The 14,325-nt window shown below is 49.3% G+C and overlaps 1 protein-coding gene across 2 annotated transcripts in view; it reads right to left on the bottom strand.

Annotated features, from left to right (window-relative positions):
- The window catches only part of FOXN3 (forkhead box N3), a 134,629-nt gene that overhangs the window by 96,261 nt on the left and 24,043 nt on the right, over nt 1-14,325 (bottom strand). Inside the window, exon 1 of one of the 2 annotated variants that reach the window (XM_073578198.1) lies at nt 6,101-6,212. The exons of the other annotated variant lie outside the window; for it this stretch is intronic. The gene's annotated coding sequence lies outside the window, so the exon portion shown is untranslated. Of the gene's footprint in view, nt 1-6,100; nt 6,213-14,325 lie in introns of those variants that run through there. 2 annotated transcript variants of the gene reach the window in all.

The following is a 14,325-nucleotide window of genomic DNA, read 5'->3' as shown; positions in this document are numbered from 1 at the left end:
TCCTCCCGGCTCATCGGAGCGGGGCGCGCCCGATAGTAATGACGCCCCCACAGTGCCGGACCCCCGCGTGTGCTCCTCGGCTCTCAGAGCTTCACTGCCCAACCAAAGTGGCCAGAAAGCCAACTGCTCCGGATCAGATGGGAAATACATGGGATCCAGCAGATATAATCTGGGCAATCTGGTCTGTGCAACCCAGTCTACAGATCTGATTGTCAAAGCAAGGGCTCATTCAGAGGTTTGGCTGCAGCCCAGTGACTGAATGTCAGCTGACGGAATCCTGACAATTTACTGTCCTGAGGTGTGAAGCGTGACCGCCATCAACTTGGCAACGACCGAAAAATGGTCAAAGTTATAGACGCCCAAAATCTGCTACAGGATTAGTGAAGACTAGACATGGGTGGGTCCTGGGGGGGGGGGGAAGGAAGGAGAGCAATCAGTCTGTGGAACCAAAGAGCATACACTCTACACAGAGACCATGGGGGAGAAGAGGCCTCGACACAGGATACAAGATGAGGTCATGACCTGGCGCAGGGTATGCAAGGGGGGGAGGTCAGCACTCAGTGCTGAGTAGGGGGGGGGGCGGGGTTTGTCAGAACTCTGAACATGGCACACTTGGGTCAGGACTCAGCACAGAGTACACGAGGGATGGGAAGAGGTCAGGACTTGGCGCAGTGTATGGAGGGAGAGAGATCAGGACATGGCACACTGGGGAATAGTTCAGGTTGCAGTGGAGGGTACACGGGGGGGGGTCAGGAATTGGTGCAGAGTACATGGAAGAAGGGGGGGGGGAAATAGGCCACGACTCGGTGCAGGGTACGTGGGGGAGTTAAGGGGTCAGGATACACAGAGGAAAAGTTCAGGACTAGGTGCTGCTTACATGAGGGGGGAGGGGGAAGAGTGGAGGACTCGGCACAGGGTACAAGAGGGGGGAGGGTCAGGACTCGCCACAGGGTGGGGGGCTGGAGAGTTCAATACTCAGTACAGAGTACACAGGGGTGGTCAGGACTTCTCGCAGTGTAAGCAGGGAAAGAGGCGAAAACATGGCGCAGGGGGAGGTCAGGACCCGATGCATGGTACACGGGGGGGGGTCTGGGGGAGGCGAGGACTCAGCCCAGTGTACATGGGGAAAGAAGCTTGGACTCAGCACGAGGGGAGGTCAGGATTCAGCGCATGGTACGTGGGGGGGGTACACCAAAGTGTACGTGGGGGGAAGAGGTCAGGACTCCATGCAGGGTAAATGGAGGGGGGAGGCGGTAAGAGGTCATGAGTTGGCACAGGGTATAGGATGGATGGTGTAATAGGTCAAGACAGCACAGAGTACGCTAGGGAAGAGGTGAGGACTCGGCCCAAGGTACACAAAGGTGGGGATGGGAGATCAGGACTAGGCAGTGCAAATGGGTGAAGAGCTCAAGACTCAGCGTAGGGTGTCCGGACTTTTGGACAGATACTATTTATATACCCCTGCACCATGATGAACGATATACTGTACAGACCAAAAGTTTGGACACACCTTCTCATTCAAAGAGGTTTCCTTATTTTCGTGACTTTGAAAATTGTAGATTCACTCTGAAGGCATCAAAACTATGAATTACACATGTGGAATTATATAATTAACAAAAAAGTGTGATACAACTGAAAATATGTCTTCTATTCTAGGTTCTTCAAAGTAGCCACCTTTTGCTTTGATTACTGCTTTGCACACTCTTGGCATTCTCTTGATGAGCTTCAAGAGGTAGTCACCGGAAATGGTCTTGCAACAGTCTTGAAGGCGTTCCCAGAGATGCTTAGCACTTGTCCCTTTTGCCTTCACTCTGCGGTCCAGCTCATCCCAAACCATCTCGATTGGGTTCAGGTCTGGTGACTGTGGAGGCCAGTTCATCTGGCATAGCACCCCATCACTCTCCTTCTTGGTCAAATAGCCCTTACACAGCCTGGAGGTGTGTTTGGGGTAACTGTCCTGTTGAAAAATAAATGATGGTCCAACTAAATGCAAACCAGCTGGAATAGCATGCCGCTGCAAGATGCTGTGGTAGCCATGCTGGTTCAGTATGCCTTCAATTTTGAATTAATCCCCAACAGTGTCACCAGCAAAGCACCCCCACACCATCACACCTCCTCCTCCATGCTTCACGGTGGGAACCAGGCATGTAGACTCCATCCGTTCACCTTTTCTGCGTCGCACAAAGACATTGTGGTTGGAACCAAAGATCTCAAATTTGGACTCGTCAGACCAAAGCATAGATTTCCACTGGTCTAATGTCCATTCCTTGTGTTTTTTAGCCCAAACAAGTCTCTTCTGCTTGTTGCCTGTCCTTAGCAGTGGTTTCCTAGCAGCTATTTTATCATGAAGGCCTGCTGTACAAAGTCTCCTCTCTAATCTGAGCTGCTGTTAACCGAGGCTGGTGACTCGGATGAACTTATCCTCCGCAGCAGAGGTGACTCTTGGTCTTCCTTTCCTGGGGTGGTCCTCTTGTGAGCCAGTTTCTTTGTAGCGTTTGATGGTTTTTGCCACTGCACTTGGGGGCACTTTCAAAGTTTTCCCAATTTTTCAGACTGACTGACCTTCATTTCTTAAAGTAATGATGGCCACTCGTTTTTCTTTTCTTAGAATTTGTATTATGGCAAGAAAAAAGCAGCTAACAGTCTATTCAGTAGGACTATCAGCTGTGTATCCAACAGACTTCTGCACAACACAACTGATGGTCCCAACCCCATTTATAAGGCAAGAAATCCCACTTATTAAACCTGACAGGGCACACCTGTGAAGTGAAAACCATTTCCGGTGACTACCTCTTGAAGCTTATCAAGAGAATACCAAGAGTGTGCAAAGCAGAAATCAAAGCAAAAGGTGGCTACTTTGAAGAACCTAGAATATAAGACACAGCATTTTCAGTTGTTTCACACTTTTTTGTTAATTATATAATTCCACATGTGTTAATTCATAGTTTTGATGCCTTCAGAGTGAATCTACAATTTTCATAGTCATGAAAATAAAGAAAACTCTTTGAATGAGAAGGTGTGTCCAAACTTTTGGTCTGTACTGTACATTGGATATGGAAAGTATTCAGACCCCTTTAAATTTTTCACTCCTTGTTTCATTGCAGCCATTTGGTAAATTCAAAAAAGTTAATTTTTTTCCTCATTAATATACACTCTGCACCCCATCTTGACTGAAAAAAACAACACAGAAATATATAAATTTTTGCAAATTTATTAAACAAGAAAAACTGAAATATCACATGGTGATAAGTATTCAGACCCTTTGCTCAGACACTCATATTTAAGTCACATGCTGTCCATTTCCTTGTGATCCTCCCGGAGATGGTTCTACTCCTTCATTGGAGTCCAGCTGTGTTTAATTAAACTGATAGGACTTGATTTGGAAAGGCACACACCTGTCTATATAAGACCTCACAATGCATGTCAGACCAAATGAGAATCATGAGGCCAAAAGGAACTGGCCAAGGAGCTCAGAGACAGAATTGTGGCAAGGCACACATCTGGCCAAGGTTACAAAATAATTTTTGCGGTACTTGAGGTTCCTGGAGCACAGTGGCCTCCATAATCCTTAAATGGAAGAAGTTTGGGACCAACAGAAGTCTTCCTAGACCTGGACATCCAGCCAAACTGAGCACTTGTGGGAGAAGAGCCTTGGTAAGAGGTAAAGAAGAACCCCAAGATCACTGTGGCTGAACTCCAGAGACGCAACAGGAAGATGGGAGAAAGTTCCCCAAAGTCAACTATCACTGCAGCCCTCCACCAGTCGGTCCTTTATGGCAGAGTGGCCCAAAAGAAGCCTCTTCTCAGTGCCAGACATATGAAAGCCCGCGTAGAGTTTGCAAAAAAAAAAAACACACACACGAAGGACTCACAGACTATGAGAAATAAGATTCTCTGGTTTGATGAGATGAAGATAGAACTTTTTTGGTGATAATTCTAAGCGGTATGTGTGGAGAAAACCAGGCACTGCTCATCACCTGCCCAATACAACCCCAACAGTGAAATATGGTGGTGGCAGCATCATGCTATGGGGGTGTTTATCAGCTGCAGGGACAGGACAACTGGTTGCAATTGAAGGAAACATGAATCAGGCCAAGTACAGAGATATCCTGGATGAAAACCTCTTCCAGAGTGCTCTAGACCTCAGACTTGGCCGAAGGTTCACCTTCAAACAAGACAATGACCCTAAGCACACAGCTAAAATAACAAAGGAATGGCTTCAGAACAACTCTGTGACCATTCTTGACTGGCCCAGCCAAAGCCCTGACCTACACCCAATTAAGCATCTCTGGAGAGACCTGAAAATGGCTGTCCACCAACGTTCACCATTCAACCTGACGGAACTGGAGAGGATCTGCAAGGAAGAATGGCAGAGGATCCCCGAATCCAGATGTGAAAAACTTGTTGCATCATTCCCAAGAAGATTCATGGCTGTACTAGATCAAAAGGGTGCTTCTACTCAATACAAGCAAAGGGTCTGAATATTTATGACCATGTGATATTTCAGTTTTTCTTTAATAAATTTGCAAACATTTCTACATTTCTGTTTTTTGGTTTTTTTTCAGTCAAGACGGGGTGCAGAGTCTACATTAATGAGAAAAAAAAATGAACTTCTTTGAATTTACCAAATGGCTGTAATGAAACAAAGAGTGAAAAATTTAAAGGGGTCTGAATACTTTCCGTACCCACTGTATGTCAGACTGCTTGAGTTTACATCCGACACACAGAAAGGCTCTTCTACTGTGACATAAGAATGCCCACGACAGCCCATGTGCATCACGGGAGCTAATAAAGCCAATGTCTCCGGTTATTTCAGTGGAAGTTACTGTGAATATTGCACTAAACAACATATTTAGTTTCCACGTGATCCAAGCCAATAACAAATGGCTGAAATAAGGAGGTTCCTGGCCATGCTGAGCAGATGTCTAGGCCACGAAGTAGCCAGGATCCTAGGGTAAAATGCAAAAGTGTCACAGACATCTGACAGTAGCAGCTTCCGTCTAGACAGCGCCCCCCACAGCGTCACCTGTGGACAGATTCTACCAAACGGTCACAAATAAGTAAAGGACATGGAAAATCTGCACAGACCGAGTCCTGCTCACAGAACTGAAGGTTTGTTACAATGCATCAGTGCAATCCAGACCTCCTGACAGCTCCACTGCTCAGGTCCCAAGAGGATGAACCGTAATAATACAGGGGCTTCACAAAAGTAGACAGTTTACTGTAATGGCACGAGAGCGTCCAGGAATGGGTAATGCTTTCATCTATGGACATCCTTTATACAAAAGACCCCCACACTGCCACTATCCCATAAACTGCTTGTAGGGTCCGATCCATTACATGTGACCTTTCATAGAGGGAAATTGTGACTACGGGGACCCTCTATTAATTGCCATTTCTGGTTATGATGGGGATCACATTGACCATTTAATGCCAGTGACTCTCAGTGTGAAGGGACAAGTGATGGGGGTCATTCTGCAAGTTAAGGGAACACTGCAGGCACAGACAAGAAGCCCCCAACTGTGACAGGTCACCCACGGAAAACCCCGCTATGCAGCTGCTTTGTGCGACTCTGTACAGCCCAGATTCGGGGGGCGGATTTCGAGGATTCCCCCTGCTGTATGCAGAGAACAGCTGGCCGTATGACTGCTCGCTGGGGACTCGGTCTCTCTGGCTCTTTGCTGTGCAGGAATCACAACCTTTTCGCCAAACACGGAGGCTGAGATTCTGGGGGGCGGCGAAACCCAGACATACGCCGAGACACAGTGACCGCACACACACGACACCTCGCCACAAAAGACTTCACATCCGTGAATGATACAAGTGTCTGTTGCTACATTGTATCTGCCCGATGGTGAATGATTCCCATCCTTCTGCATCCAGGGGGATCGCGTCTGCTCGCTGCCAGCCTACCAGGGGTTAATCCCGCGGGCGGATCTCCTATGCATTCAGAGCTAAACATGGCATTTAACGATATATTTAGCATCTGCAACTTTCAGGTTCTGCTGGCGGAGCGCCTTTCCAGGGTCCGGTGCACCCCCGCCCGCCCCGTCCATCCGTCCATTACACCAAAGCAGGTTAGGAAGGAGGCTGCACTTACTTGGTTCGGCGGGTGCTGTCCGTCCACCGCTCTTTCAGACCTGTAAGCTACTGTTCTTGCAACTGTGTCATGAAGACGGACGAGGAGATTGTACGTAGCTGTTGCCATGGAAACAAACACAGCGAGAGTAGAGTGCCAGCCTCTGTTAATTCCATCACCCATGAACCCCAAGGGAACACCGACATCCGTCTCCATCTCACCGCTCCACAAATCCGTCACATTATCAATGGGCAGGTGGGCTTCTCAGGGGGTGCACAGGGGAGACGCCTGCTCGGCCCGCTCCTCTGCTGCATTAAGATTGTCAGCTCTTGTGAACAGAAATGTGTAGTTGATAAAGAATAACAATGAGGAATAAACGATACAGGCAAGGCCAGACACCGGGACCACCGAGCCGCCACGCTCAGTGTATACACCAACACGTACAAAGGTTACCGCCTCACTGTCACTAGAAGTATAGGAAAATGTTCTGTCATCAGCACAATACCTTATGTTGATAAAAAGCACAAGCACGCTCCACTCCGACGATCACACATGTGTTCTCAATGGGGAGAAGGATATGAGAGCCAGATTATTCTACTCTTCATCTAGAACCCTTGCCAGACTCACCCGTCGCCAAACCAAAGAGTTCGCCAGGCTCATCTGTCAGGAGCCCTCTTCAGACCCCACAGTCTTAGTCCAAACCCCCCCCCCCAACCGTCCACCCCCCCATCCTGACAGCCACACTCTCCTACCCCCTTCCAGACTCCCCCTTCAGATTCGCCCCCCCCGTCCAGACTACACCCCATCCCACCCCTCTCCAGTCCAGACTCCCTTTCCCAGTCCTTCCTCGAGACTCTCTCTCTCTCTCCCACTCTCTCTCTCTCTCCCCCCACACACCGTCCTAGTCCAAACTCCCCCCCACCCATCCACACTCCCCATGTCCCCATCCAGACTCGCCCCCCTCATCCTGACTCCCCTCCAGTCCAGACTCCACCCACATGGAGCCTCTCCAGACTCACCCCGTCCATAGCCCCCCCTCACCCGGTCGCAGTCCAGACTCCTCTGCCGCATCCAAAACCCAGCTGTCCTTGCCAGGCGCATATGATTAGATACAGCATCTAAGCAGCGCACATTGCCCGATTTTCTGCTTGCACAGGGGGTGCCACCATCTTGTCTCCTAAGAGTGATGCTGCGGCTCACGCTGACATCATCAGCGTCACATGACGGCAGTAAATCTGTGAGGTCACTAGCCATTGTGACTGATGGCCTCCTAGAATCACTCACTGAGCCGACACCTCGCAGTCACATCCGTGATTTACACACAGTTCACTTATTGACCCAATTTCCGTCTCCGATGCAGGACGCGCTCAGCAAATCATCTGCAGTTTATCTAAAAATACTAATTCATACATTATTCAAAACGCTGAACAGAAACCTGAGTAATTATTGGGAAATTATTGTAATTTATATTCACTCTGGTTTCACAGAAATTAAACTTGAAATCTCATAGAGAGTCAGAAGTTTACTTACAGAACGGACCGCGAGGTACGCGCCATAAATCCCAGCGGCTGCAAATGTGAATCTTACTCTAACGCAAATATAAAGGCTGGGTGAGAAATAATTATCAGTCTACAGTTTTCAGGCTACAGCTACTACGCAGATTTACAGTTGTGGCCAAAAGTATTGACACCCCTGCAATCCTGTCAGATAATACTCAGTTTCTTCCTGAAAATTATTGCAAACACAAATTCTTTGGTATTATCTTCATTTAATTTGTCTTAAATGAAAAAACACAAAAATAATTGTCCTAAAGCCAAATTGGATATAATTCCACACCAAACATAAAAAAGAGGGTGGACAAAAGTATTAGCACTGTTCGAAAAATCATGTGATGCTAATTTGTGTAATAACAGCACCTGTAACTTACCTGTGGCACCTAACAGGTGTTGGCAATAACTAAATCACACTTGCAGCCAGTTGACATAGATTAAAGTTGATTCAACCTCTGTCCTGTGTCCTTGTGTGTACCACATTGAGCATGGAGAAAAGAAAGAAGACCAAAGAACTGTCTGAGGACTTGAGAAACCAAATTGTGAGGAAGCATGAGCAATCTCAAGGCTACAAGTCCATCTCCAAAGACCTGAATGTTCCTGTGTCTACCGTGTGCAGTGTCATCAAGAAGTTTAAAGCCCATGGCACTGTGGCTAAACTCCCTAGATGTGGACGGAAAAGGAAAATTGACAAGAGATTTCAACGCAAGATTGTGCGGATGTTGGATAAAGAACCTTGGCTAACATCCAAACAAGTTCAAGCTGCCCTGCAGTCCGAGGGTACAACAGTGTCTGAATGAAAAGGGACTGTATGGCAGGAGACCAAGGAAGACCCCACTTCTTACCCCGAGACATAAAAAAGCCAGAGCTTTTTGGGCAAAGGCATCAACATAGAGTTTACAGGAGAAAAAAAAAAAAAAAAAAAAAAGAGGCATGCAAAGAAAAGAACACGGTCCCTACAGTCAAACATGGCAGAGGTTCCCTGATGTTTTGGGGTTGCTTTGCTGCCTCTGGCACTGGACTGCTTGACCGTGTGCATGGCATTATGAAGTCTGAAGACTACCAACAAATTTTGCAGCATAATGTAGGGCCCAGTGTGAGAAAGCTGGGTCTCCCTCAGAGGTCATGGGTCTTCCAGCAGGACAATGACCCAAAACACACTTCGAAAAGCACTAGAAAATGGCCAGCAATGAGTCCAGACCTGAATCCCACAGAACACCTGTGGAGAGATCTAAAAATGGCAGTTTGGAGAAGGCACCCTTCAAATATCAGGGACCTGGAGCAGTTTGCCAAACAAGAATGGTCTAAAATTCCAGCAGAGCATTGTAAGAAACTCATTGATGGTTACCGGAAGCGGTTGGTCGCAGTTATTTTGGCTAAAGGTTGTGCAACCAAGTATTAGGCTGAGGGTGCCAATACTTTTGTCTGGCTCATTTTTGGAGTTGTGTGAAATGATCAATGTTTTGCTTTTTGCTTCATTCTCTTTTGTGTTTTTTTTCCATTTAAGACAAATTAAATGAAGAAAACAATACCAAAGAATTTGTGTTTGCAATCATTTTCACATTTTCAGGAAGAAACTGAGTATTATCTGACAGAATTGCAAGGTGGTCAATACTTTTGGCCACAACTGTATGTATCTCCATGGTTACAGACTACAAACCAGCCCTGTGCAGTCAGACCGTGTAGCCACATATTAAGGAGCCTGCACACATTAGATTTTCATCAGTGAGACCAGCCAGCAGTGTAACGTACAAGTCGGAAGAGAGAGAGAGAGAGAGAGAGACACAGACAGAGGGGTCCAGAGGGAAAGACACAGAGGGGGTCGAGAGAGAGAGAGAGAGAGGTCGAGAGAGAGGTCGAGAGAGAGAGAGAGGTCGAGAGAGAGAGAGAGGTCGAGAGAGAGAGAGAGGGGTCGAGAGAGAGAGAGAGGGGTCGAGAGAGGTCGAGAGAGAGAGAGAGGTCGAGAGAGAGAGAGAGGTCGAGAGAGAGAGAGAGGTCGAGAGAGAGAGAGAGAGGTCGAGAGAGAGAGAGGGGTCGAGAGAGAGAGAGAGAGGTCGAGAGAGGTCGAGAGAGGTCGAGAGAGGTCGAGAGAGGTCGAGAGAGGTCGAGAGAGGTCGAGAGAGGTCGAGAGAGGTCGAGAGAGAGAGAGGTCGAGAGAGGTCGAGAGAGAGGGGTCGAGAGAGGTCGAGAGAGAGGGGTCGAGAGAGGTCGAGAGAGAGGGGTCGAGAGAGGTGTCGAGAGAGGTCGAGAGAGGTGTCGAGAGAGGTCGAGAGAGGTGTCGAGAGAGGTCGAGAGAGGTGTCGAGAGAGAGAGAGGTGTCGAGAGAGAGAGAGGTGTCGAGAGAGAGAGAGGTGTCGAGAGAGAGAGAGGTGTCGAGAGAGAGAGAGGTGTCGAGAGAGAGAGAGGTGTCGAGAGAGAGAGAGGTGTCGAGAGAGAGAGAGGTGTCGAGAGAGAGAGAGGTGTCGAGAGAGAGAGAGGTGTCGAGAGAGAGAGAGAGGGGTCGAGAGAGAGAGAGAGGGGTCGAGAGAGAGAGAGAGGGGTCGAGAGAGAGAGAGAGGGGTCGAGAGAGAGAGAGAGGGGTCGAGAGAGAGAGAGAGGGGTCGAGAGAGAGAGAGAGGGGTCGAGAGAGAGAGAGAGGGGTCGAGAGAGAGAGAGAGGGGTCGAGAGAGAGAGAGAGGGGTCGAGAGAGAGAGAGAGGGGTCGAGAGAGAGAGAGGGGTCGAGAGAGAGAGAGAGGGGTCGAGAGAGAGAGGGGTCGAGAGAGAGAGAGAGGGGTCGAGAGAGAGAGAGGGGTCGAGAGAGAGAGAGAGAGAGAGAGAGGGGTCGAGAGAGAGAGAGAGAGAGAGAGAGGGGTCGAGAGAGAGAGAGAGAGAGAGGGGTCGAGAGAGAGAGAGAGAGAGAGAGGTCGAGAGAGAGAGAGGTCGAGAGAGAGAGGGGTCGAGAGAGAGAGGGGTCGAGAGAGAGAGGGGTCGAGAGAGAGAGGGGTCGAGAGAGAGAGGGGTCGAGAGAGAGAGGGGGTCGAGAGAGAGAGGGGTCGAGAGAGAGAGGGGTCGAGAGAGAGAGGGGTCGAGAGAGAGAGGGGTCGAGAGAGAGAGGGGTCGAGAGAGAGAGGGGTCGAGAGAGAGAGGGGTCGAGAGAGAGAGGGGTCGAGAGAGAGAGGGGTCGAGAGAGAGAGGGGTCGAGAGAGAGAGGGGTCGAGAGAGAGAGGGGTCGAGAGAGAGAGGGGTCGAGAGAGAGGGGTCGAGAGAGATACAGAGAGGAGGGGGTCTGGAGAGAGAGAGAGAGAGGTCGAGAGAGAGAGAGAGGTCGAGAGAGAGAGGTCGAGAGAGAGAGGTCGAGAGAGAGAGGTCGAGAGAGAGAGGTCGAGAGAGAGAGGTCGAGAGAGAGAGAGGTCGAGAGAGGTCGAGAGAGAGAGAGAGGGGTCGAGAGAGAGGTCGAGAGAGAGAGAGAGAGAGGGGTCGAGAGAGAGAGAGAGGGGTCGAGAGAGAGAGAGAGAGGGGTCGAGAGAGAGAGAGAGGGGTCGAGAGAGAGAGAGAGAGAGAGAGAGAGAGAGAGGGGTCGAGAGAGAGAGAGAGAGAGAGAGAGAGGGGTCGAGAGAGAGAGAGAGAGAGAGAGAGGGGTCGAGAGAGAGAGGTCGAGAGAGAGAGAGAGGGGTCGAGAGAGAGAGAGAGAGAGAGAGAGAGGGGTCGAGAGAGAGAGAGAGAGAGAGAGAGGGGTCGAGAGAGAGAGAGAGAGAGAGAGAGAGAGGGGTCGAGAGAGAGAGAGAGAGAGAGAGAGAGAGAGAGAGAGGGGTCGAGAGAGAGAGAGGGAGAGAGAGAGGGGTCGAGAGAGAGGTCGAGAGAGAGGGGTCGAGAGAGAGGTCGAGAGAGAGGTCGAGAGAGAGGTCGAGAGAGAGGTCGAGAGAGAGGTCGAGAGAGAGGTCGAGAGAGAGGTCGAGAGAGAGGTCGAGAGAGAGGTCGAGAGAGAGGTCGAGAGAGAGGTCGAGAGAGAGAGAGGGGTCGAGAGAGAGGGGTCGAGAGAGAGAGAGAAAGAGAGAGAGAGGTCGAGAGAGAGAGAGAGAGAGAGGTCGAGAGAGAGGTCGAGAGAGAGGTCGAGAGAGAGGTCGAGAGAGAGGTCGAGAGAGAGGTCGAGAGAGAGGTCGAGAGAGAGGTCGAGAGAGAGGTCGAGAGGTCGAGAGAGAGGTCGAGAGGTCGAGAGAGAGGTCGAGAGGTCGAGAGAGAGGTTGAGAGAGAGAGGTTGAGAGAGAGAGGGGTCGAGAGAGAGAGAGGGGTCGAGAGAGAGAGAGGGGTCGAGAGAGGTCGAGAGAGAGGTGTCGAGAGAGAGGTCGAGAGAGAGGTCGAGAGAGAGGTGTCGAGAGAGAGGTGTCGAGAGAGAGGGGTCGAGAGAGAGGTTGAGAGAGAGAGGGGTCGAGAGAGAGAGAGAGAGAGGGGTCGAGAGAGAGGGGTCGAGAGAGAGAGAGAGAGAGAGGTCGAGAGAGAGAGAGAGAGAGAGAGGTCGAGAGAGGTCGAGAGAGAGAGAGAGGGGTCGAGAGAGAGAGAGAGAGAGAGAGGGGTCGAGAGAGAGAGAGGGGTCGAGAGAGAGAGAGAGAGAGAGGGGTCGAGAGAGAGAGAGAGGGGTCGAGAGAGAGAGAGGGGTCGAGAGAGAGAGAGAGAGGGGTCGAGAGAGAGAGAGAGAGGTCGAGAGAGAGAGAGAGGTCGAGAGAGAGAGAGGGGTCGAGAGAGAGAGAGGGGTCGAGAGAGAGAGAGGGGTCGAGAGAGAGAGAGGGGTCGAGAGAGAGAGAGGGGTCGAGAGAGAGAGAGGGGTCGAGAGAGAGAGAGGGGTCGAGAGAGAGAGGGGTCGAGAGAGAGAGGGGTCGAGAGAGAGAGGGGTCGAGAGAGATACAGAGAGGAGGGGGTCTGGAGAGAGAGAGAGGGAGGGAGAGAGAGAGAGAGAGAGAGAGAGAGAGACACACACAGAGAGGAGGGGGTCCGGAGAAAGACACAGAAAGGAGGGGGTCCAGAGAGAGACCGAGGATGAGGGGTTCTTGGCAGATTTATCAGGTTTTGTAAATTGATAACTTTCCAGATAATATGGTCATGTACACAATCTCTATGGTGATGACCTTGCTCTTGGCACGAAGATTACACCTGTAGGAATGGGAGCATCAGCTGTCCTGTACAGTAACATATCATGGCTGCACGTCTCCCCTCATGCTACCTGATGGACGGAGGACATTGTTTCATGTCACTAACATAAAAGTCATCAGACCTCACCACACAGGAGAGCCTCGGAGAAAGAGCAGCAGGTGAACACGATGGCACATGAGGACCCGTTGAAGCGCAAGAGGCGCAAAACGGCCATCGTCCAGTGTGTACCACACGAATACCTTCCTGCTTGCATGTTTTAATATAGACTAATCAATGGAACCGCTCCTGCCACCAGCAGCTCTGCTGTGGTCAGATCCAGAGGTGCAGCCTGATCTGCAGATTTCTGATGTGAGCAGATGTTCCCCCTCCACACTAAAGATTAAATATCTATTTATAAAGGCTCAGTCTCTGGGCTCGTTGTCTCCAGTGCCATCAACATGATATGATGATATGTTAATTCACACTATTCTTGCCACGTCAGACTCCACAGGTGACGAGAACATGAAGACGCCCAGGCTCCTCGCAAGGAGCTCGCACACGGATAATGCTGCGTAAATGCAGATTTCCATTTTTATTACTTTTACATGGAGCCCGGTGTGAGGAGTGTAAAGGACAGCTGTTCTCTTACTGGCAGCCTCCTACCACACGGGCACATTAGTTCCACTACATGAGCCAAGCCGCTCTCAAAACTAATACAGAAAGCAACAAACAGTATGTGGGGAGTAGGGGGCAACAATAGTGCCCCTAATAAACCCCGCAAAATAAACCACAAGAGCGCACGGCAAATTAACTTTTCCTCGTTCATGCTGGCTTCTCATTGAAGAATTGTCTTTAAAAATCCTGCAAAAATAAGAGATGTTTAGAGAGCTCATCCAGGCAGCAGAATAGATACAATCCGTGAAACTCCAGAGCTGCATTCACTGTTCTGCTGGTGGAGTCACTTTGCATATATACATCACATTAATGATCCTGTACTGATCCTGAGTTGCATTATTTATTATACTCCAGAGCTGCACTCACTATGTACATACATTACTGATCCTGAGTTGTTGCATTGTATGTTAGAAAAACTTATCTCCACAAAGATCCAAGCTCCAGAGAAAGGTAGCTCTGTAGAAACGGTTTGAGTAAAAATAAGAACATAAAAGGACACTATTGTAGGTGTTTAATCTAGGCCACCTGGACAGACTGAAGATATGGATGAACTCTTTTTACATCAGATGTCTCTGTTCTCAAAAAAGTATGACATAGTGATCATGGGAGATTTTAACTATCCAGATATTTGTTGGGAATCTCAGGCAAAAGTAAGGAGTCCAGAAAATTGTTGTTATCTTCTCTTCTGAGATCTTTATCTTTCAAAAGGTAGAAGAGAGAACAAGAGGATCTGCTATTTTGGACCCAATTCTTACCAATAGGGAGGAGATGGCTGAGGAAGTAAAAAGCGGCTGGGAATTTAGGGAACAGTGTTCATGCTATCCTCGAATTTTGGATAACTAGAGGATGAAGACCTGTGAGGACTCAGATAGGCAGATTTTAATTAACTCAGAAACAGGGCAGGAAAGGTCCAATGG

This window comes from Dendrobates tinctorius, unplaced genomic scaffold (assembly GCF_039654945.1).
Source record: "Dendrobates tinctorius isolate UK_male_01 unplaced genomic scaffold, ASM3965494v1 ptg000058l, whole genome shotgun sequence".
Lineage (NCBI taxonomy): Eukaryota > Metazoa > Chordata > Amphibia > Anura > Dendrobatidae > Dendrobates > Dendrobates tinctorius.
Note: the sequence above shows the minus strand (reverse complement) of the source record. Positions and strands in the feature narration are given on the sequence as shown.